This window comes from Protopterus annectens, chromosome 2.part1 (genome assembly GCF_019279795.1).
Source record: "Protopterus annectens isolate FY-2018-M chromosome 2.part1, PAN1.0, whole genome shotgun sequence".
NCBI classification, from domain to species: Eukaryota; Metazoa; Chordata; order Ceratodontiformes; family Protopteridae; genus Protopterus; species Protopterus annectens.
The window spans coordinates 1,316,361,797-1,316,376,296 of record NC_056729.1 but is presented as its reverse complement, the minus strand read 5'-3'; positions in this window follow the sequence as shown (position 1 = coordinate 1,316,376,296).

Sequence of the window (14,500 nt, the reverse complement as noted above, 5' to 3'; positions counted from 1 at the left end):
CCTTTCTTTCCCTTGACTAAATTCTTATTCCAGTATGTTTATATCTAAGGTTTGGCTATCTGTGTATCATGGTTCTTATGCTACCATAATACACAGACATTGTTCTTCCATGAATATCTCTAGCTCAAGCAGCTGTTTGACTGGGGTATGAGAACAAGTAAACATGAACCTTCCTTTTTTTCTTTTGTCCTCACCTCCCAGCTACACCAGTGCTTATTTTGTTTACGCTGTTCTCCAGTTGCTTCTAATTTCCTTGTATTTTGTAGTAGAGTATCCTTACCCTAACTAATCTGATATTCTGATAGAAAAACTGGCCTGACATTACAGAAAGAACCCATGTGCCAGCAGGAAGAGCTGAGGCCAAAAGGGACTGTTTCTGTGACTGTAGAAAATATGATGCAGAGACATGTTAGCCACAATGAGGAAATACCTCATTATTGGTTAATATGTATGTATGTGAATCACCTGTAATTAATGCAAGTCCAAATCAGCTTCAGCTTCCTCAGTAACTAACTCAGTCAGCCCATGCATTGCCTTGGTACAGGCACACCCCTATTCACTGTCCCACATAAATGAACATGTTCAAGCACACAGACACACACACACACACACACACACACACACACACACACACACACACACACACACACACACACACACACACACACACACACACACTCCAAGGCACTTACCTCTAACGCAATCTTGCCCATTGAAAGTAAAGCATGAACACAAGCTTTTGACAATATTCATTAACATAATGAGCATACATGCTTTACTGAGGACATTTCCAGATGAGACCACATGGCTAATTAACACAGACCACTCATACAGAATGGCTCACGAGCATTTGTAGTGGGCCCCAGTGAAAGCCCACTGTATTGCTACATGTTTTCATGGTAAAGCACTGTAGTACAGCTGTACTGAATTGGAAATGGGTACCTTGAGTGGTAAGATGGGTTTAGCTGTCACTGTAACCTCCCTCAATGCCACCAATGGTCTTGCTGCAGTTTTTCTGAGCTGTTCCTCTTGGATAAATTAAATACTTACTGAGGAATACTTAAGCCTGACACTTTGGCTCAGTATTAATCTCCCTAACAGGTCTAATGCCATGGAAATATAGAAATACATCTTACCTAATAGCTCTCTAGCATCTACTGAAAAAAAGTCCCTTATCTTCTGCAGCAGTTGTTTTTAACAATTTGTAGAAACCTAGCCCATAGGTTAGTTCTAGGCTAACTACCCTACTGGGACATTTTAAGCCTAGCTAATTACCCGATGTTAGAACCAGACTCTGCATTTTGTATCTGTAAGGTAAACATCTTAACCATTATGCCAACCTCCCACCCTAAAGGTGAGAATCAAACACTGTACCTTGTGTCTGTGAGTCAAACACCTTAGCTGTTATACCAAGCGCCAATCTTTTTCAATCTAGTTTACTGATCATCCAAGGTTCATCCATGCCATAGAGAGGTAGCATCCTAGATACTGTTACACCACATGCTATGTTGTTAAGGGTTTATGCTAATTTTACAAACTCACTCTGTTCTGCTCCTGTCTGTTCTACAGCCATTTTTTTCTGGCTACCATTTTTTTCTGTAAAGCTTTTTATTTGATCTTAAAACATTTGCTCCGTATCTCTCTCACCCATAAAGCTAAGTTGTCAGCTAGCCATTCAGTATCATCCCTCCTCTGCCTCTGTTCTACCTACAATAGAATATCCCATCAGCATTTACTTCTTTCTCCTAAGGGGCCTCATGACAACATATATGAGACTCCTCAGAGTCAGTTCCAAAGATCTTTTTTATTTCTAGTGTTGGTGTCTGTTGCAATGGAATGAATTTGTTCCAGGATAGCATAAGAAGTAAAAGAAGGTCACAATGGGTGCATGCCTCTGTTCCACCACAGTGTCCCTGCTGGATGCCAGAGTTGCCCAAATACCCCTTATTCATAGCAACCAACTAGAGGGTAGTACAAAAAGAATCATAAAACTCAAAGTAAAATACAAGGCTGTTTGACCAGAGGCCATCTATTCCTTATTGATAACCACTCTAAGGCTCTATCACTCTTTACAAGGAGGGCAAGGCCTGTAAGTCCTGCACTGTATTTTAAGGTACACATCCAACTGTTTAAGCTAAATAGTAAGGTTGACATGGAATCATACATCTTGAGATGCAAGGGAAGCCTATTCCAAAACAAGGGCAAGTACTGAGAAATAAACCTATCTTCCAAGTAGCTTTATTTATTTCCTTTTTCCAAAATATTTTTGTTCATTCTATAACACAATAACTTAACAGTATAGTAACAAGAAAAAACAAATAAACCATATACAATGTCCATAACAACTAAAAAAGCAATATACATAGGAGAACACTTAATATTTCTCTAACAGATTGCACAATTTTGTCCAAGCAATTAAATGGTGAGTTGTGTTGTTAATCCTTGCTTTTATAGTAGCAATCTCATTCTTACAAAGATATTTCACAAGATGAATAAACTCAACTTTAAAAAGAGGAGTAGGTTGGGATTTCCAATTTTTAGTAACAATTTCCCTTTCTATAGAGAGGATAGACCATAGTGAAAATGCTTGTTTTATAGGAATGACTTCAGGAACAGGAACACTGAAAATGATAAGGGAGTCAGAAATTATACAGTTGTCACTCCATACAGCTTTACAAAGACATTTAAAGTCTGGCCAAAATGGGGAAATTATTTTGCAATTATATGTATCCAGTCAGAATCAGGGTGTCCACAGCTCTAGCATTTAATTTCATCTTTCTTGTACATTATTGCTAGTCTATGTGGGGTGAAAAAACATCTGTGTAAAAATTTTCATGTGTATACACGCCAGAACAAAAATGTGGAATCCTTCACTGACTGTAAACAAAGCTTTTTATCTTTTTCTGAGAATACTTGTCTATTAACTTCACTTGAATAATTCCAAAAAGAAACATCAGTTTTGCTAAAATTATTTCTAAGAATTTTATAAGTAGCAGATGTGTAAGACGTGTTCTTGGGTGAGCTATTAATAATTGCTGAGATTAAATCCAGGATTTTTATGTTACTCATATTGTATGCCTCTAATGAGGGCACAAACTTAGTATGCAGAAATTCCTTACAAGTTTCGATGTCAAGACAGTTGCAATTTTGCAAACTATATCTGCTGATCAAATAATATAATATGAGAGCTCATTCTTGTTTTGACTGCATTATTTGACTTAGCAAGAAAATGAAGGTTACATATAATACCATCACTGAGGCACAGTAAGCAATGTTTCAGTCACCACTCAAGAGCCTTTATGACATGGAGTACAGGACATGGATTCCAGCTCTCCCTGACAATTATGATTTTTGAGGACAGAAATTGTTAGGAATATATGTATTTTTTTGAGTTTTTTGATGTGTCAAGTCAGATATATGCTAAAGGGTGCATTGTATCCTATAATTCATCTGGACAAAGCAGAGCATAAACAATATTTTCCTTGGCTGTAAAAAAGATGTTTTTGGTGATTAGTTGTGAGATATACAATGCTTTTCTAACAAGGTTTCCTAATGATGATCAAAGGAGAGGGAGCCATTGACTTATGTGTCCAAGTCCCTGATCACTGTCTCCCTCTCCCTAGATAACTGTGTGTGTTATCATTGCAATAAATTGTAGGAATGTCCTGTTTTCTGAAGGAGATGTTGCTGCTGCTTTTCTTAGCATTAATCTGAGCCATTTTTCCATGCATAAGCAGGTAATTCAAGTTAATTCATTCTTTAAGGATATTAGCATCATTTGTTGACTTAACAACTATAGCCAGCTTACAACCATCTGCAAACAGCATTAACCAGAGTTCCTTATTGCCACTTTTAATGTAAGAGAAATAAATGCAGAACAAGATGGGTCCCAGTACAAAGCCCTGTAGGATGTAATTGGTCACTAAGACTGACAATGTACATTCTATCCTTGAACTATTTTTCAGTCTATCTGTTACCACCAAGGGATTGGTGTTTAAGGTCATTAGATTATTTACAACTTCATTGAATGCCTTCACCAGATCTAAGTAGGCAGCATGGACACTATCCACTGCCTGCAGGACCCTTTCAAAGATGCTCACAAGATTAAATGGGTATCAACTGCCTTTAGCATATTTAAATTGCTGTGGGTCAAGCCTGACCAAATTTTTAATGACATGATGTATGAAGTTGCTGATGGTGCATTCCATGGCATTACAGGCAAGATTATTAATGCTAATGGATCTGTAGTTTCCAGGGTCAGTAGTGGGGCCTCTCACAGTGCACCAGAACTGAGGGACATTGCATATAGCCAGACTTCAGTTGAACAACTTAAGGAGAGTATCATTGCGGGCATGTGTAATATTGTTTATTAGACAACCTGCTATATTGTCAGGATCCAAAGACGGTGCTTTTGGTCTAGGTTAATGCTTTAAGGATGTAATACTTTGAGATGGTGAGGTAGTAAGTTAAGCATGTTTGGAGTAGAGATGATAGTTTCAGAGGATAAATTAGCAGCAAAATTGTTTGCTAGTATGTTAGCAATATCATTCAAACTGTCACCCAGACCCCATGTGCAAAAATGGGAAAAGGGGTTGTGAGTGGCTGGATCGCTTGATGGATGTAGAAGAAAGCACCATTACAGACAAATTCAGAACAGTAATATGAATTATTCCTTAGTTTTCTATCATAGCTAAAGGGAGACTGTTAATTATCCTTATCTTTAAAGTTATCCTAAGTTCATGGGATGCTTTGCTCATCATAATAGCTGCCTTCAGTGTCTTGGTGAAGATGTTTTTATATTCTCTTCATGTTGAGAGGTTCTAGCCTTACAAGGTAATTTAAGCAGTTTCTTTATTCTATGTTTGTTTATATCTACTGACTACCATGGTGTTTTGCTATTGAAGTGGTGGACTTTGTGTGCCTTTTTGAAAGAAATGGTTGCCTGATTCCTAAATAACTGTGATCAAAGTTGGAACTCTCCTCTGCCTAACCAAAGATGTACTTGTATGTAAGGTAACAGTACTTCTAACCATGGTTCATAGGTGTATACTAGGCTAACAACCACTAGGGCTCTAATATAAGCCTAGAAATGCAACCCAAATGTGACACACAAATTTGATTTATATAGGAGTGATTTACTGACTGTGTCTGTCCATCAGAGATGTAGGCACCCGACCAGGGTTACATTTCTGATTGCCAATCCACTGGTTCAAGTTGCACTTAAATATAGATAGGGAAGAACACTGTATCACACAAATAGGGAGACTGTTCCAGAAAACTGGAATTCTCTAAGAAACATATCTGTCTCTCAAACGTATCCAATTTAGTTTCAAGCAAAATTTAGGTCTTTTGACCTAGTAGTTCTGATGCTGTTTGTTTTGTGGATGTGCAAAAGGTTCATCAAAACAAGGTTCTGGAATGCCTTGCACACCGAGCAAAGATCACCTTTCAGAAGTCTTTATGATACTGAGTAAAGAGACTGGGCTTTGCGGCAATCATTGTAGTGAATTGTGTTTATTTCCTGTATTCTTTTTTAAAGGAACATTTGTGGATGTTTCAGTTGTTCCACTTGTCTGGTCAAATACGTACTGAAGGGGACATTATACTCTATGATGGGTTTGATGAGGCTGAGTACAGTGTTATGATGACCTCTGTGGACCTAGATGTCATGCCCTAACATAAGTTGAGCAACACAGAAGGATTTTCCTACAACCTTGGTCACATGTTGGTCAAAGGCTAGGCTACTATCTACTTGGTTCCCAGATTTTTGACTAGTGAATCAACTTGTAGGGGTGCTTTATCGATGATGTAGTTACCTGGGGTGGTTGACTTCTCAAAAGGTAGTATAATGCATTACTTGGCATTGATTTTTAAGCCATTGCTTTGACACCAAGAAGTGTTTGTCTGTGTTAGAATTTCCTGAAGGGAGTTCTCATCTTAGGAGATTCAGTTACTGTTCCCAGTTTGCAATCAGGTGTGAAATTGGACAGCCAAAGGACTTTGATATTGGTTTTGACCCCCCAAGAATTAGATGCCAAAGAGGAGAGAGCCCGGCACAGAGCCCTGATAGACTTCAGTGGTTATTGGCCTCATTGTAGAGGTAGCCTCACTGATCCTAACCTTTTGGATCCTGTCCATTAGCCAGCTAGCAATCCAGCATGTCATAAAGGGTTTATACCTAGTTCCATAAGTTTATTGACAGTGCTGGAGAGAGATATTGTATCAAATGATTTAACCCAATCTAGGTTGGCAGTATGCACTGCTTTCCTCTCATCCATTGCTATAATGGCCTTTAAAAAGATTTCTACCAGGTTCAGTAAGCATGACCTTCCTTTGGCAAAGTCAAACTGGGATGGATCCAGTGTGTGGAGGTCTCCTGTGTGTTTGTTGATAATTGCCATGATAATTCTTTCCATGGCATTGCAAATAAGACTAGTCATACTAATGGGTCTGTAGTTTGCAGCATCTGTTGAAGGTCCTCCCTTATGAAAGGGGATGACCTTCATAGTCTTCCATTCTGATGATACAAATCCTGTTCTAAGGCTATAGTTAAATAGTGATGCCGGTGGTCCTGATATGTTGTATTTTAGACTGTACATGAGGCATCCTGGGGTATTATCTGGACCCAGTGAGGCCGTGTTCTTCATTTTAGTAAGTGCAGACAGAATATGCTCTCTTGATATAGTTGGAGGAGTTATATTTGATGGCATTTCTTGGGGAATGGTTGGGATTGAGAGTGGGATAAAGTTGGAAATTAGTTTGTCTGCTGACAGATTCATTATAATGCCAGGCTCAGTGAATGTGGTACCATTATCCACCAGTTCACCACCTTGCTGTGTGCTGCCCTGGACGTTTCTGACAGCTGGAAAAAAGCTTTATGCTTATCTTTCACTTGGATGCTATCTTACCCCCAAGGTTGGCTTTGCTTAACCTAATTAGCCCTTTTTGTTGTCTACGTCATTGGATAAAAGAGTTTGGATATTACCAAGGAAGAAAACAGCACAAATTGTCCAGAATAGCTCCAGTAAGACAAGTTTATTGGAGGTCACAGGAATAATAATACTATTTTCCATCAACTTGTTTTACCTGCGGAGTTAGTTTGTACATAATTTACAAATAAATAATAATGAATACCTTTTATTACTCAACCGGGGATTTGGGAAGAAGCTCATATCTTGTATATATCATATTGATGGAAAACTGTAGCAACAAGAATGGTCTGAGAGAAATCAGAAAATGTTAATGCTGTATCATTAAGGCAGAGGTGGACATAGAAGCCTTGCATGTCACCAGCAGCATCTCAGATTAAGGTTAAAGTTGACTAGAGTAGGTCACTTTATTTCTGCATCTGATGAAGTCTGCACTGACGAAAATGTACTTGGATTTCTGGGCGTTTATGTTTGTTTACTACTTATTCTTGTGACCTCCAATAAACTTGTCTTACTGGAGCTATTCTGGGCAATCTGTGCTGTTTTTCCTTGGTTTTGGTCTTCATTTACAGTACTAGCTTCTTCTTTTCATAGAGTTTGGATGTTAATGGGAATTTCTCTAACTGATTTTTCCCTTCATTTTTTTTCCTTTTGTTGCACATCCTGTTTAATTTAGGATGCCACCGGGGGTGGGCTGTTTCTAGCTATACCTCTGGGTTTACTTGTAGTAGATACAGTTGTCTCTATGTAACCATTGATGTGGTTGCATAGACTTACTAAGAGCAATTCAGTAAATACTGCTGTCTTCTTGAGATTTGAAGGAGCACTGAATTTTTACAAACAACACTTTATAAAAAAAGTAGTTTGCTTTGGAATAATATGATCAGATGTTACAAGGAAGCATGCAGCATATGGTGGTGGTGGTGGTGGTGGGGGGGTGCAGCATTCTCCCATATTTGTGAGTAAGAGGTCCGGTATATTGGAGTCTCTAGGGGGCATATTTACTATTTGGTCAAAGGTGTTTGCATTTACAATCCAGGGATCAATGTGCCTGTAGATACGAGGCCATGTAGGATTCCCAGTCTATAGAGGTAATTAATCTGTCCGATAAGTAGGGTTTTAATTTAGCACATAAGTCTTTCCAGTAGGTCCAAATATGCATTGTGAACTTCATGGGACATGGAGAGTAACATATAGCTGGCTATAATATGATACAGGAGTTTATCTATGGTGATCTGCATGAGGAGGAATACCAGTATGTCATCCTGTTTGACCAATCTAGAGGTATGCTTGTTATTGATGTATATCATGACATCTGCATCTTTAGTCCTTGTCTGTGCAACTACTGTTCTAAAAGTGCGGAAGGCACTGAGACCTTGCACTGTTGGGGTACTCCCTGACACTTTAAACCAGGTCTCTGTAACTGCAGAGATGTCTGCGAGGAAGGCTTGGTGGGAGTGTAGTTTTTTTTTTATTTAGGCTCATGACATTGAGCAGTAAAACCTTGAGGTTCAATTGAGTTGATTTTGCTATATCAGTAGGTTTTTCAATTTGACATTGCATAAAAAGGCACTATGGGGTGAATAAAGCTTTAGCCAATATTCAAAAGCCTAGAAGGGACAGGTGCAGACCCTCTTTGGCAAAGAAAATAGTCTGTTAACCATGTCATCCTAAGCTGAAATATATTGGATCCCCTTAGAATGACATCAGAAAGACAGCCAATTGTTAAAATAGATCATCTTTCACTCATATTGTGGCATCATCCTCAGTGATGGCAGTATTGGTATCTGTAGTGTAATGAGTTGAGTGTGTGTGTGTGTGATTTGGCAAACAAGCAACTAACCATTACATTCTCCTTTTTCAGCTTAGTTACATAATATTGTTGTGTCCTGTTCATTCTATTTCTAAACATGGTCAGAACCTTGACCAACCCTATTGCCAAGCTACATTCCTCTTAACCTCTTAGCCCAAGAAATCTGGACAAAGCCTGGCATAATGGGGGGAACACGGGCTCAAAAAAGGGACAGATTTTAAATATTGCTCTTATAAACTTAAAGAAAGAAAGTAGCTAGAATAACAGAGTTTGTCTTAAAATGCATGTTCTAAGGGACATGAAGTTGGAAACTCAAATATATGTAATTATTTAGTGATTTCATTCCACAGGTCACGCCAGTGATTTGCCAGAAAATTACAAATTTTAGGAGGAACAGACCAAATTTTGAGGCAAAAATCTGTACAACTGAGAGGAATGCCAAGCTAGTAATGAATAGCCTAAAAAAGGGAATCTGTGGAAACCTTCTATTTAGGCTCAGAAGCATTTAAGGAGAGGCTGTAACATTTATGTTTTTATGGTTATATTTACTAGCAAAGTCCAGACCAAGAATACTCTATACCATCCAAGAAGAAATGCCCATGACAAACAGTATCCGGTGGATATCATTAAAAAAGTTGAGAAGCAACCATTCTATCCATGGAAGTCTATCTCCTTGGCTTTCCTGAAGATCATCCTCTGAAGCTCAAACTTCTGCTGTTTTAAATTCTGAAGCTCAAAATACACATCTAGCCTTTTCATTTTTTTTAAAAGTAGGTCTTTATTGATTCTAGTCCTTTAGTTGGAATGGTGGCAGTAGGCAGATGAGGGCTGTATGAAAATCAGTGTATCAGTTGTGCTTTTTATATCCTAGTCAATGAGTGTATTGTGTGGTGGTGACTGTCCAGAGCTTTACTAGTAAATATAACCATAAATGCATGAATGCTTACATGTTATATGTCTTTCACTATTCATTCCATTTCTTCTTACATAATATTGTTGTTTCCTAGTCAATCCATTGTTTCACTCCCATGCTTTCTTATTGTTGGCTTTGTAAATATTCTTTTGCTGACTTAACTGATCTCTTACTGCTTTCACGTTTACTTCAGTTTCAATTTAATTACTACTAATCTCTTCCCAGTAGTTCCTTATTCACTTTGGTTACTCCTTGAAATAATTTAACCTTTCAATCACTTAGAAAGAATTTCATTTACAATCTTAAAGATATCCACTTGTTTTATTAATTGTTTCAGATTCCAGGGCTATTCATTACAAGTGGATTCAGGGTGGGACCATGAAAAGAATGTGATGTGTAATATATGTTAGTTAAAACTAAAACTAAAAATAAGAAACAATTTTAAAAGGACAAAATTCATGCAAAGTACTTGCTGTTTCTTAGAATACTGTTTGCTTGTAGCAATCAGTTCAGGAACTCAGCAGCAAATGACCATCTGTGCTACTATGACTTTATGGATAAATACGTCTCAACGTTGCTTAAGAATTCTGGACAAAGCCAAGAATATCATGTGGTCAAAGACTTAAAATCAAGGACTATTTGTAAATATTACTTTAATAATTCACTTAAAAAGTTAACAGCGCAAATGGGTTTGCATCCAAATTTAGCGAACAGTTAGAAGTATTGACCGACTGTAATCCTCAGTCATTTATTTTTTATTTATTTATTTTTATTTTACATTTGTTGACCGGAATAGCCCGACTGGATGCATGTCCATTTTCAGTGGAGGCCCGGGGAGAGACGCTCCAAGGTAAGAAGTTAAGATTACAGATACATTATATATTGCAAACAGAATATTTACATTGATTACATACTTAAGCAAGTGATACAAATTCCACAGGTTAGAGGTACTAACTACTAGAAAATCAAACATGTTTTAAGAAACAGAGCAAACAAATAAGTAAATTAATAACTGAAGTAAAATCAGGGACATTTTGCAAAATTCTGTAGAGCTGAGTGGTATGTATGGGTGTCAAAAGGAAACGTGCACATTCCTTTCAGAATTAATTTTTTTTAATTCAAGAAAAGAGCAACATTTTTTATACGTAGCTATCACTTCAGGTGCTCTTTAGGCAATACATCACCCACATACTCACTCAGCTATGGAAGTGTTTTGCACATGGAAAGCTGTGCATAAAGGAGGTGTTGAATCTAACAATTTTACATATACTGAAATGCATATATATGGCGATTACTTGATGTATAGTGCACTAATTTTACGTGATTACTGTTGTATATATTTTCTATCATAATGTTCATATATTTGTTGCTGTTTTGACTTCATATGGTCAAGATTTTCAGTGATAAGATTGCATGATTATTTACTATTTAAATTATGCTATTTGATAAGGGTGTACTCCAGGTGATCACACTCAATCAATTTTTCATACACTTGCTCACCAGCTACTTGTTCAAACAAGCAAGTGCCCAAACTGCCACTAGCCCAGTCTTCCATTTCTACAAAGTAATCCCAGCACTTGACCTTATAAAATGTTATAGTCCTACCAGAACTTAAACTCTAACCCTAAGGGTTCGTATCACTTCGTCGCACGTTTAAGTTGTCAAATGCCTAAACGTTGAAACCTAAACTTTGAATGCTCAAAACCATGATCAGCCAATTATGCTAATTTTTTCCCAGGGCAAAAATTCTCTTGGCTGCCATCAGGGATTTTCCCTTTTCGATCTCTGAGTTGGTATATTTAGTTGGGGAGGTGTGGAGGCAAAGCCCTCCATTTGATTAGGGTTTTAAAGTATGTTTTTTTTTTTTTGTTGGCCAAGAGAATTTTTTCACAGGGAAAAAAATTGAGTAATTGGCCATTCGTGGTTTTGAGCATTTGACATTTAGGTGTCGACGCTTAGGTGTTCAACAACCTAAGTGTTTGACATTCTAATATAGACCCATTCCTATTTCATATCCTTGCTCCCTTATTCAAAACATCCACACCCTCCTTACCTAATCCTAAAGTCTTTAACCACTCCTTAAACTTTACTCTCCAACCCTCTAAATCTAAATTCCCTGATCACTCCCTAATCCTAAAATCCACAACCCATTCCCTAACCTTAAAATCTCCCCTTTCACTCTACTTCCTCTCCACTGTTTTTTGTCCAAATTCATATTCAGCTTTAAGCACATGCAGTAGCTTGCATGAGCTAGAAAGATGCCCACTTCCCTGAATTCAACACATTGGTTTTGAGCCTTTAGGGCATGAGAACTTGCAGTGTTTCTATTTGATCTTGGTCTTATATTCTGAGGAAGACTCATTTTATTTGAGAATGAAATAGCTTAATCTGTAAAAGGAAAGTATTTTATGACAGTGACCGAGTGCATGGTGTGTTTTCAGGTTATTATATCACATAGGGGCTTTGGGTAGTAACATAATGCCATGGTGACTGACTGTATATTGAGTGTTAGGCCTGTGTTACATTGTGTGAAAGCTGCGATACTGTCCCTCTCAGCCCACTCATGTCAGTTATGGACACACTGCTGCACATCTCCAGTATGCCCATGCTGTCCATCACTGCATGTCATATGGTTTCCACTATGTACACTACCAAGGCTCAACTACTAATTTTTCCCTTGTACATGACCAAGTCAGTCATTATGGTTACTGCAAAATTTGAATGTGATAGGGTTCCCACAGAGTGAAACAGATAAACCAAAACTTGTCTTCACTTATTACACACACACACACACACACACACACACACACACACACACACACACACACACACACACACACAAACACACACACACACACACCTCTCAGAGTAGCTATTTGAGGAATAATATGAGGGTACCCTTTAAACAAATTATGTTGGGCACTTTCTTGCCAAGGCAGGGAGTGGTGCAGAAAGCATCACCTGCTCTGATGTGTAGTGCCAGCACAGGTAAGGAGTAAATCAATAAGAAATGGATTACCTGCCAGAGGATGTAGAGTTTCCAGCCATTAGGGTAAGTGTACTGCATTGCTGCCAGTCCTGTATTTCTCTACTGTACCTGTTCATCACAGCACTATCCAGATCTGCTTTTCTGTGTAAAATCATGCATTGCTTATTTGTTCACTACCTGTAGGATGAATATTGGTTTTAAATGCATTTGAAACAGTGCTATACATCCTACTTGTGACATTGCCATCATAATGCCAGATGTACTAACCATGGGTTTACCACTGTTTTAGGCTGTTTTTGTCCTCAGTAGTACTGCAGCATTTTCTTCATCAGTGTCTCATAAGTATGTGAGCACCATTATATAGGTAGTCACTTTCCTTGTTCAAAGGTAAATACTGGGCTAGCTGCCCTTGTGGGCCATTTTAAGCTTAGCCAACTTATCAAAGGAGAGAATGAATCAAACCATGTACCTTGTGTTTGTGAGGTAAATTACTTAATCATTATGCCAATCCCCAACCTTGCCATTTTGAAATGCAGCTATGGCTGTGCCACTGAATGTTACTTTGTCAGATATTCCTGTTATAGCATTGGTGTGACAACTGTCATGCAGTTGTGCAAAATTGCATCTGGACTTTAAGATTTTGCAGGTGCACTGTTACCACACTTCTTATATACCAGTTGAATATTTCTGTTATTCTAAGGCAGATTCTAAGTGGTACTCGGGTGGCACTGCACTAGGCTGCAATGGCCTGCATGCATGCCCAGTGAAACTGTGTGCCATGTTAAGTGCCCCAGTCCCTGCAATAGAAGTATGTCAGTCCATGTCTGCTCTCAGAAAAAGTCTCTTAGATGCACTTTCGCATTGCTGCTGGCCTGTGAAAGGTCTGCTCGTGGCCGCTCTTCATATTACCTCCAAATGAGAGCATTCAGAAACTGCTAGCTAGCTAACTTCTGGGGAATTGGGACATTGTGTGTACATGCAGAGAATGTGTGTGCGTGTGTGTGCGTGTGTGTGCGTGTGTGCGTGTGTGTGTGTGTGTGTGTGTGTGTGTGTGTGTGTGTGTGTGTGTGTGTGTGTGTGTGTGTGTGTGTGTGTGTGTGTGTATCACAGATCACAGATTAAATTATTAGTAATGGAGTGTAGCATGAAATAATAATATCTGACATGGGGAGAAAGGCTAAACTTGTTTGTCACTGAGAATTTGTAACTACATGCTGAGAGACAATATAAGAATAATTTGTTAATTGTGTGTGCATGTCTGTGTGTGGGGGTGGTGGTCTTTTGCAACTTTGTCCCAAGTCTCTAATGTTGGAAGAGCTAGGTGTGTGGTAAAACACAATATAATATGACTACTGCATAATATTTTGCTTACAAATAGTGTAAATGACAGTGTTATATTGTAACCAAGTGACCCATCTGGTAAGCAAAGAGAGTCTAGATATCAAAGAACTTTTTATTAGTATAAAGTCAACATGTTAACTGTGGCATGAACTTTCTTCCTACTTGTTGTTAGTAAATGTGTAATTTTTTACTCATATGTCATACATGTGAGATAGAGTAGCATTCCACTTCTTAAAGATTGACTATGGCTGCATTTTCTTTAATTCTTTTTCTTGTTGATGTTATGGATGGTACAGTATTCATGATGTTGCAAGTTGTCTCTTACCTATATTGTCTAATTTCATGATGCTACCAGGAGTTAGTTTTTTTTTTGGGGGGGGGGTGCTTGGCTGGTGCATTCAACTTTTGTATCTTGAGTTTTTCTCCCAAGAGTCTACAATGGATGAAGAATTGGTTGCATAATTTATGTGATAAAACACACTACCCCTGCTTCTATATTATAACTTCTGGACATT